Raw genomic sequence first — 11,362 nt, forward strand, 5'->3', positions numbered from 1 at the left:
TCACATATTCCTTACCATTCACTGAGGTCCACTGAGGAGACTCCACTTTGGATTCCAGCTTTCGAGGTTGCACCGCTGAATGCTGGAAGCAGAGCCTTTTCCATGTTTGCATCCACACTGTGGAGCTCCTTGCCCAGCAAGAGCAGTCTGGCCACCACCCTGTTCTTTTTGCTGGCAAACAAAGAGCAGCTGAGTCCATTATTTGCACCCATCTTGCAACAGATGCAGAGAGCCAGGAGCAAAGTGACTATATGCAGCAGTTACAGATAGGTAGCCGTGTTGGTCTGCCATAGTCAAAACAAAATAAAAAAAATTCCTTCCAGTAGCACCTTAAAGACCAACTAAGTTAGTTCTTGGTATGAGCTTTCGTGTGCATGCACACTTCCTCAGATACACTGAAACAGAAGTCACCAGACCCTTCTATATAGTGAGAAGGTGGGGAGGGGTATTACTCAGAAGGGTGGTGGGATTGGGTGATTGGCAGATAGCTGTGATGAGCCTGTTGACGACTCTTAACGACTGCAATAGGTCTTGCAGGAAAAAGCAAGGGGTGTGAAGGTGAAAAATGGCTTTGTCATGTATAATGAGATAAGAATCCAATGTCTTTGTTCAGACCAAGGAGGAAGGAGAGGATCAGACTCCAACCATTTTTAAAGAACTGGGAGGTAGGATGCAAGATTGTTATATGTAGTTGCTCCCAGCCACAGCAGTAGCTCATTATTTCCTAGTAGACTGAGAGCAGTGCTAAAGCAATAAATACTTTTCTCCTACTACTCCATGCGCACATTTTGTAAACCAGAAATGGTGAGATTTGTTGCAACATTTCTTAGCACATACTTCTTTTTAGAAAAGCATAGATTGTGGTTCCAAATGCTTAAAGTGCTAGTAAAACATTGATATATAATTTAAAAACAGCTTCGCTGCAGGTAAATTTGCCTGTTTGTTGGTTTAGTGAATTTGGCTCTGTACTGTGCCTACCTATATGTTGACATTTTCTCTATAGCTTTGTTCGCCGTAGAACAACACTGGTGAAGAGAGCTAAGTGAGTCCTTCTGAATCACAGAGGATGTCTCTAAAAAATAATGTATGTGTTACTACAGCAGTGATATTTCCTGGGTATTCTACCTCTTTCTTTCATGTATGAGTGATAGAATCCTAAAGGTACCACAATGACACCAGATGTCAGACTTGAGGTTGAAAGCAACAACATAATGACTACTGAAGTAAAATGACAAAATGGAGACAGGCTTTTTTTTAATAGAGTTTTTTTTTAATGGCTCTTTCAACAGATTTTAGACTCTCATTTTCTACAACAATTCAGTGTAAAACGCCCCGAGACCATTTACAAGTGTTTGAGAACTTGGAGTTCTTTTGTTTGTTTGTTTTTAAAAAAATCCAGCTTGTGGACATTGAAGAAATTGACCAGACAGAACCTTTTCAACCTAAAGACTGGAGAAACAGCCTCCCACAGAAACCCTTTGCCAAAAACAATGGTCAAGACATGCCCCAATCCAAAGTGAATATTTACAATCCTCTTGGCAAGCGAAGGCATTAGTTGACTGGGCACATGGTTGCCATGTTCACACAAAACTAGGTCAGAATATAACAAGGAGAAGGTGCAACTACCAGGAAGGCCAATTTGAATCTCTGGACTATAGCAGCATGGATCACAGCAATAGTGGAAATGGTTTCTCTTCCAAACTGAAGAGCTAGAATTTTGGAGGTGGCATCTACACACCGTGCAAACGATGGAACTCACTACCACAAAATGTAATGATGGCCACTAATTTGGGGGCCCTTCTTATTGTGAATTTGTGAGTATTTGTGCTCATGGTGCTATCAACCAGGCAGAGGGAGCTCTGGTACAGCTTTAAAAGGGGATCAAACAGATGTACAGCTACTAGTACTGTAGGAAGGGTGCTTCAGAATACCAGTGCCTGGGAACACGAGTAGGGGAGAGTTATTGTGCCCATGTCCTGCTTGCAGACTTCCCACAGGCAGAATGTTAGGCCTTTGGTCTGATCCAGCAGATCTTAGCTGGGAATCATACATAAGCATGAGCTGCATCCTACCCTTAACACAACAAACAACCCAGTTGTTTCCAGAATGTTAGATTAGATGTCTTCTTTTTAAAGAAAACAACTCTGTAACAGGAGCTGGAAAGAACTGAAGACACGTGTGATTTTTGTTAAGAGACACATACCAAACTTTGCATGTGTACGCCCTTCATACTTGATGGGGCATGTTTTTTCTCCTTGGACATGCGCCCCTAGTACAAAATGTAAAATATCAGTTATTTTGTGTTAGCACTGAAGACATATTTTTGGAATGTGGCTTTCCAGGAAGAAATGGCTGCCTCCTACACCGGAATATGGACAAAGGATAATTTACAGAGTGGTGCAATGCATAACAAGACAACCCTTTATGCAGTGGGAGTGTGCAATAAATGCCTCCCCTATTGCACAGCACAAGGAGTGCCTGATATGGATGACTGTTAAATCTACCCTGCAGTGTAATGAAAGTGGCGTGCTATTTTGATCAGAGCTTCTTTTGAGCTGAAGCCAGGAAATCAGGAAAAGAAGAGAAATTAAGAACTTGGAGGGGAGGGATTTGCCTGCTAGTCAAAGCTGTCAAAGGAGTGATGGGAAATATGGAATAGTACCACTACAGGCTAATTTTAGAGAGAAACCGTATCCCTGGAATAACAGAAATGTGTAAGATCTGAAATAAGAAGAGGAAAGTGGAGGGGTGCACACATGGACAAAAGGGAATGATAAGTGTGTGTTTGTGTGTGTTCACTACCAATGAAACTGAAGGAGCACAATTACCAGCATCACAGAGCAGTAAAGAGATGGTGGTCCAAATAAGAAATGCAGAAAGAAGAGATACAAGAGCATCTGAATATGAACAAGGGTACTAGTGTAAGTTGAAAAAACATCAGGGAGCAATGTGGGACTGGGGAAGCCAGGGTTAAAGCAGAAGGACAGTGGAAAAGCACAGAAGGGAAACGGAGATACATGACTGAAGAAGTATAGAAGTTGTGTGCATGGAAGATGCCCAGAGAAAAAAGCAGGATAGAAGTGTTGAAAGCAGTAAAGGGCCTGGGGGGTGGGGTATTTGGAAGGATAAAGAGAGGAAAGATGGGAGGAACCACAAGAATGTGAGAAAGATAAATGACTCAAGGGGAGTTGAGATGCTTTGTGGAAAGTGACTGATAAATGAAATGAACAACAAGAAAGACAAAAAAGAAAGGCATTTGAGGAAGGGTTGGGAATGTACTCAGGGAGGGAGCAGATGGAAGAGAAGGGCAAGGGGGAGAGACAATTCAGGACTGCCAGGGCCTCTGGACTGAAATTAAATTGAGGAGCATGAAAGCATGTGATGGGCAGAGGGAAATTGGGATGAGAACAAGGAGACAGGGAAGCACAAAGTGAATGACTGGCGAACGCTGTGAAAGAAAGAGGCATAAAAGCCACGCACTGTATGCAATGCAGAAGTTGAAGTCAAAACAATAAGAAGAAATGATCAAGTGCAAGGAGGGAGTAATGGAATTGTTGAAGGAGATGAGGAAGCACAACATGCTCTCTGAAAATGTGGAGTAAGCAAGCAAGCATCAAAGGTGAAAATGTCAACAAGCCAAAATACATTTCCCGATGAGCAATTATGGTGGCTCAGTAGGATCTGAAAAGGACAAAAACAAGGAGAGCAGAAGATTAAGTAGTTGTCAGACTCTGGAATACAACTGGGAGTTTTGATGCTTGAAGAATTTGGTGGTTCTGAAATCAAAAGACAACTCAGCTTATCTGCACCAATATGCAGATTGGAATGTGGTCTGCTTTGGATTCTACACCTTTACCAAATTCCACAAGGTGCTCTTCTGCCTGGCTTTGCACATTATTTTTAACTGGTAACGGGCACTTGAAGTAGCTAGAAAGCATGGCTCTGGCTGTACATGTTGAAAATGGAGCAGCAAATGTCCCTGGGAGAACGGGGATGTGATGATGTGCCATCCTTTCCAGGGAGACTGTTAAGGAGGAAAAAGCACAACAGCACTCATGGACCCATTGTGCAAAATATAAAATGGCTACCCCTATGGCAGTAGCCATGTTTTCCCTCATACCATCTCCCTGGGAGGGATAACTTCTTATTATGTATCATTGCTCCCAGGGACACTTGTAGCTCAGTTTTAAATGTGTATGGCTTGAGTTGCTCCGGGTGGCTACGACCTGTTTAAAAAGAAGAAAAATGAGCAAAAATCAGCCCTTGGACTACTTCATAAAAGAAAGAAAGAAAGAAAGAAAGAAAGAAAGAAAGAAAGAAAGAAAGAAAGAAAGAAAGAAAGATAGATAGATAGATAGATGACAGACAGACAGATAGAATTGGTGCAGATTTTTGGAAGGGTTGGGGATCCACCATGTTTCATGTGGAAAATGGATGGAGCAGATTTACAGGTGTATACTTGAAAGAAACACAAACCAATTAGGAATGATTCAATTCAGCCTTCTAGGGAACAATGATTTTAAAGCCAAGGACCATGATTGGTGGTCAAGCAATAATGGATGGAAGGCATATGAGGTGGAAGGAAAATGCTAAATAAAAAGTTGCAAAGAGGAACAAAGGGCTGAAGAAAAGAGAAGCAGCAACAGAAAAAGAAAGATGAATGGTAAGACAAAGGAGCAAGTGGTGATTATCAGGAAGAAAAAGAAGAGGGGGTGGATCCAGGACCAATTCAGGAAGATACAGAGGGAAGAATGTGATACATAACATACGAGGATTAAAATAATAAAATTGGAACATTGAAATGTGTACGTGAAATAAAAATTAGACATATACATTGCTGGGGACTACAGAGCTCTGTTCACACTGCTGAATTCCCCCCTGCAGTTGTGTGCTAAAAATGCAGCCACAATCAGAGAGTCGGTTTACATGTACATGATCGTGTGGTGAAATTTAGTGATTTGAATCAGCCCTGAGACAGCACAGTGGTGCTTATGGTGGAGATGAGGAGTGCCAATGGGACGTCATGCCAAGGAACATAAAACTTTAGGGAAGTGGAAGAGGGCTACAGCAACCTTTGCCAACCTGGTGCCTTCCAGATGTTTTGGACTACAACTTCCTCCAGCCCCAGCCATGCTGGCTAGGGGGAAGATGGGAGTTGAAAACATCTAGAGGGCACCAGGTTGGCAAAGGCTGAGTGAGAGGAAGGCAAATAAAGATTAAATGGTCAAATGAAAGAAGAGACGCAACATCAAGGATGAAAGGAAAGTCTCACTGCAAACAAGGAAGTGAAAACAAAGGAAGAGGCACCTGCCAAAGCAGAGTGGGTACAATTAAAGCAAAACATTGCAAGAAAAGGCCAGCAGAACAAATGAGAATAAGACTCAGTGCTTGGTAATGCAATGAAGACAAAAGGGGGAAAATGTGTTTGAAAATCTGTGAAGGGATATTGCAAAATCCAAGGGAATGGGACCTGTTTGAAACATGGTGACAGCCCATTAAAAACGACGACACAAGGGTTTACCCACATGGCATTCCACTAGACAGACATCACTGTTTAAACAGGGACACCAGTCACTTAGGCATTTAGCATAGGTAAGATGTAAACGTGGGCCATGGATCCCTGGCATACACCTGAAAGGGGCAGCAAAAGCAGTCATATCATGGCACTAGCAGTATGCAGCGTTGTGTGTATCAGTTTGTCTTGAAAACATGCCAGAAACGTGTTTAAACTGGGTATGAATAGGAAAGTTAACAGAGGAGAAATGTTAAGAGGAGAAATGTTAAGAGGAGGAGAAAAGTTAAGAGGAGAAATGCCTCTCCTTAAAAGTTTAGTCTGAAAGCTAGGATAGACTCTTGTTTCCACTTGAGGCTCTAGGAATTCTTGCCTTACACGACAAACCCCCTTGCCTTTATTCTTTTTAGGGAATGGGAATGGGGATGGTTGTAACAGGAGTTTGGCCATAGCCTGACCACTTCTAAGCTCCAAGGTGGCAACATGATAAAGTGTGAGCACCTGTTGTCACTTGACTCCCTTTTATTAGGCAAGAGGGGAGGATTTCCCTATAAAAACCAGACAGCTGCAAGTGCTCCATGTTCTACCAGCAGGAGGCACAAAGCTTAGGGTATGGTCTGCTTGTGGTTAGCTATATTTAGGACCAGCGTTCAACAGTAGTGCCATGATGAAATTCCAGAGGAGAAAAAACCCACCCAATGTCAGTAGGTCACCTAGATGCACACCCACCCGACTGATTAATAGTATTGTAATATGGAAAAGTTCTTCTTCTAGTTTTGTATGTGATTATTGTGCCCTTCAGTACACACACTGGTCTTATTATCGCACCGTTCAGTGCTACGTACATGAGTAGCAGTGAGCTCCTCCCCGGCTGCAGTTGCCTAAGGAGACTGAAAGCTTTCCTTTTCATTGTCAACAAACAGTGGTTGTTCTGTCCAAACCTGGACAAATCGTGCCTCACGTTAATTATGATTTAGGGAAATAAGCTGTCTTCAAACCACAGTTACCTATCCTAGCTTGTTTCCCTACATCACAGTTAACACAAACCACAGTTCTCAGTTCAGACATAATGAGTAATGTTGGTTAGCTAAAAATGAAAGTGAAAGTTTTCTGTCTCCTCCACGGGAGAGGAAGCAGGAGCCCTTGAGCCTGAGACTCACTGCTGTTTATGGGCACAGTGCTGAACTATGGTTTAGTAGTAGCCATTTCCTGTGATCTCTGTTCGAATTGGTTTTGTTGTGCTTCAAAAATCTGGCGAACCCATTTTACTATGGCAGGATGGGAAAGGGGGCAGATAAGTGTGCATAATACAGGCATCTATGGCCCTTTCAGACTTGGGAAATTTATTGTGTGTACTCGGCCCCAGACTGTTGAAGCGGCAAAGTCCTCACACAATTAATTTATAGCCTCAGTCTCATATGGGAAGCTGCTTATGTGTAAAGAGTTGTAGTGGTGATGACTTAAGAAGCCTTCAACACTCCGCTCTTTCTAAGGTGCCATTTATTTTTCCTTTTACTCACAAGAGACCAGCTGGATCAGACAAACCAGTGCTGTTTCCCACAGTTTCTAAACCAGTGCTGTTTCCCACAGGGGCTAGCCAGGTAATTATGGGATGCCCATAAGCAGGGGGTGAAGGCAACAGCTCTCCCCTCCCATTTCCTTTCAGCAACTGGTATTCAGTGACACAGTGCATCTACACATGGGCGTTCCATTATGGCGAACGGTCACTGATATAAAGATCCCCATTCACAAATTCATTTAATTGCCTTTTGAAGCTAAACAGTGGCCATCAGCACACACTGGGACCGAGAATTCAATATAATAATTGTGTGTAGGGTGGAGAAGTTTTGTTTTCACCTGTGAGTTGGGCTGGGGGGGGGTTGCAGAGTGAGCAAAAGAGGTGACAGAACAGATAAAAAGAGTTGGCAGGTATCTGTGGGAAGACTGCCCCAGTTTGGGAAGAAATGGTTGCAAACCAGCTTTCTAGCAGAAGCAAGAGAAAATGTCAAGCAGAGCTTTTTCAGACAGACCCCTGACCCCCTCCTCCCCTACTGACAAAAGCCAGTGTCATGGGCAAATGAAAAATTATATGTAAAGTGCCCCCCCCCCCAAAAAAAACACCTTCAGACAGTTGCAATTTTTTGCAGAGTTGCGGGAGAAGGAACTCAAACCTTTCACTGTGGATTTTGCTGCTCTGCTCAAAATGCCCCAAGTTGCTTCATCCTTATGGTGCTCCAGATACTCATTTATCCTTGTATATATACATCTGGAACTGCTCATGAGGAAAAGCAAGGAGGCAGTTCTGAGCAGGAAGACAGCTGAAATGGAAAGGGTTAAGTATCTATCCTATTTATTTGACACTCAGAATTGCAGCCTCCTGAGGATCCTTTCTATAAGAATTATTTCTTTCTTGCATCTATATGCCACCTTTCACTATCATCAGACACCCCTCCCAAGGTGGCATACATACATGGGGGATTGGAGATGGTGTCACCCATCCATGCACTGACCACATCCAGACCTGCTTAGTTTCAGCAAGATTGTGGCCTCAGCTGCCTTCAGACCATACACAAGTGCTCTGTTGTACACAACTCAGTTCAAAGTAATTGTGCATGCACAGAGCTAGGATCCCTGCAGGAAGCATCAGAACAAGGGGTGATGGACAGAGATTTCAGCATGAATTGAACTGGCAATAACTAATAATCCTGTACATTAAGTGCTGCAGGGTTTTGCATAGGCTGAGAGCACACATGGGATGCATGGGAATGGAGTAAGGCCAAGACCCTCAGCTATGCACAGATTTTCTTGGAGACAGGGGGGAACTAGAAAATAGGACGGGACCAACTTAACCAGTTGTGAGCATAGGAAACTTAGTAGTTGAATTAGCTCCTGTAAAAATTGGATAGCGCAATTTTTACAACAGCCAGTCCCCCTAGGGATGTTGATCAGGGTGGCCCAGTTTCTGCTGAGATTCCTTCAAAGCTGTGGATCAGATTCCACCCTCTGTCCACATCTCAGGATGTGCTCAGTCACAAGCCTTCCACACCAACCTTGCCAAGGTAAAGCCCAACTGCTGTGGGCATGGAGACATGTTGCTGATTGGAGCATTATTGGCAAAGGGGCCGCTGCAAGTTTTCTCTTGCCTGGGAGCAAGAGCTGCTACTTGCTAATGACAAAGTGTCTCAGGATCCATAAACTCCAATACTCAAGAAATATCCAGCACAGTTATTTACAGAGTAAGACAAACTTTTAAGAATATGCAAATAATTAAAAGGCATTTTTGTCAAAATGGGGGGTGGGGGTGGGAATCACAATCCAAAAAGTAGAAGATTCTTTTTAAAAAAAGGAGTTCCCAATGAAAATGCTAAAAACCATCTCAAAAGGAAGTATTTACACCAGGAGTTAGCAAGCATGTTTTAACCCCCACTCCCTGCCCACCCCATTTTACAAACTCATGCAAGGAATAGAAAGGGGCTGCCCCAGAAAATCCTGCCCAGCCCTGAGCCGGACAGCTGCCAGTGTCTGCTTTGCATTTCTGCTCTATTGATGAGAATAGACCCGGCTTCTGCCCAGCTCTGCATGTGGAAGATAGCAAGAGCAAGGCAGACCATCTCCGTTCCCCTGGCACAGTAAGGCGCTTGGTGGCGACGGCACAGCCTAGTTGCTACAAGCTCTGCGTTTGCTAGTGGTAACTGAAACACTCACACAGTTGGATGGAGACAGAGAACAAGGCCACAGATGTGATATTTGCATGGATCTTGCTGGCTTGCCAAAACGAAGCAGCTCAGCCACCTAGGAACAGGCTGCAGCAGTTCACAGGAATCAATGCTAAATCGGCTGTGCTGAATAAGTAACCTTCTGAGCCCACAGCCCTGAGAGTGAATAATGTGAGTCCCACATTGTTGGGGGTGGGGGGGGCTATAATGTGCTTGTTGCAGCTCCTGCCTGAGTCCATTCCTTGTGTATTTTGCCCCATTGTCTTCCATTAGCTGCACGCTATTTTGATTTTGACTTGCAGCGCTTACCAAGAGTCAATCCTTATGTCACTTTAAATGTGCTTGCCTACAGAAGCAGTAATGCCTTGGGATTCAGATTCCCTGAAATTTCGTCTCAAAGGGAATGTGGAAGGCCCTTGCACTTTTGCAAGTGAATGCCGTTCAAGTAATGCAGGAACTGGCTTCAAGAAAATCCTATACCTGGCAATGTGGTGCTGGCCCTTTTTTTCCTTTGCTCTGCCAAGGCAGTGTTAGCAGCCTGTCTGTTAAGCCAAGCAAGTATATCCAGGCAATTACCAGCATACAGGTTCTTAGGCTGGGAATGTCTGGCCGCATTCCGCAGAGTTGCTTCCAGCCTCCTCCAGGCCCCTGAAATAATTTTTCACCAGCTCCATATTAGACGTCAGGGCTGATTTTCTCCCCTGAGAATGAGCTAAGTATCCCGTGAAACACAATCAGCAGATCCACAGACTGTCATACAAGGACAGTGCCCCCGGCTTTGCACCTGCAATCTCATAATCCAATAGGTATTTTTATTTTAGCTCATCTTCTGCCTGCCTCACCTAGCTCCCTGCTCCCAAATTTAGAGAATAGCAGTATTTAAAGAAACTCCTTCGGAGATCAAGGATTTAAAGTTACATTGGTTTCTCTGTCCCTTGGCCAGTGCTCAACATAGCCTGTTGCTCCATCAAAACAGGAAGCAGAGAGATGCTTTCAATGAGCCTTTGCCAGGATTTAGTTTAACATCACTAGCTAATACATTCTGAAGGTGCCCAAAGCACAGGAAAAAAGTATACTAAACTGATCAATTGGCTGCAGGGAATACCAAAGCTTCTGTTATGTAGCCCTGATGTTGTTTTCCTTTTCCTGCTTTTAATGCAAACCAAACAGAGACATCTTGGAGAGCAACGCTATGGGGAGTGAAACTGTTATGTCTCCCTTCGGCTGCAATCCTATGTGCGCGTCTTTGAAAGCAAGCACAAAGAACTCAGGTAGATGAAGTTGCAGGTCCCCCTGAAGCATCTCTGTTGCTAAAAATAGCAACATGGGGTAGAATTCAATACAGCACAATGGAGGCCACTCCATCAGCACAAGCATTTATTGCCCGACAGAATGATCTCCGCTTTCCTCCCATCGTACACTGCACTGACCTTGCAGAGCAGATCTGGAGGAAGCCATGGGGGGAAGGGGGAGAAGCCCCAATGTGCTAGTGGGAGTCCTTGCTCTGGCTTCCGGTGGCGGAATGGGCTAGCTGAATCCGACCCATAGACCTTTAATAATAAACATAATAGACATGCACTTCAGGACAAGGAAGGCTGTAGGAGGATCAGGTGCCCATCACTTGATGAGAAAGCAAGCAGTAGTTTTCTGTAGAGTAAGAGGCACTCAAGACATGATTCCCAGAGGAATCATTCATTCCTCAAATACCATTTTATGAATGGCTTCTTGGTCTCTTTCAGCTAATGTTTTTGTAAAGAAACAATAGAGCTTACAATTGAAGAAGATTCAGTGGAAGGACGAAGGCAGATTGACCACGATGTGTTAGTGATAAGTGAGCTGCAAATATTTGAGACCAATCAATCAGAAATATGCCTCGTTGGGGATGGAGAGAGATTGCAACAGCAAAACCTCTCAGTTCTAGCTCATATGAGGGCCACTCTAGTCCTTAAAGCAAGGATGTGCATGAAAGTATATGAGAAATGGGACGAGTGGTCTTAGTTAATTCTGAGGAGCAGAGAATAAGGGGCTGAGCTGGATCTCCAGGTGCCAGGGTGAAATCACCCTGTTCTGCCCAGACCTTTGCCCCTCTCCATGCCTTGGAGAAGCAGAATAATAGTAGGCAAAAATAAGCAAA

At 43.8% G+C, this 11,362-nt stretch overlaps 1 long non-coding RNA gene across 1 annotated transcript; it reads left to right on the forward strand.

The window, feature by feature from the left end:
• The first annotated feature begins 1,254 nt into the window (after nucleotides 1-1,254).
• Nucleotides 1,255-7,613, forward strand: LOC307218148. Its single transcript, XR_013839824.1, has 2 exons — nucleotides 1,255-5,733; nucleotides 5,788-7,613. It is a non-coding gene; the product is annotated as an uncharacterized lncRNA (long non-coding RNA).
• The last annotated feature ends 3,749 nt before the right edge of the window (nucleotides 7,614-11,362 follow it).

This window comes from Podarcis cretensis, assembly GCF_951804945.1.
Source record: "Podarcis cretensis genome assembly, chromosome: 6".
Lineage (NCBI taxonomy): Eukaryota > Metazoa > Chordata > Lepidosauria > Squamata > Lacertidae > Podarcis > Podarcis cretensis.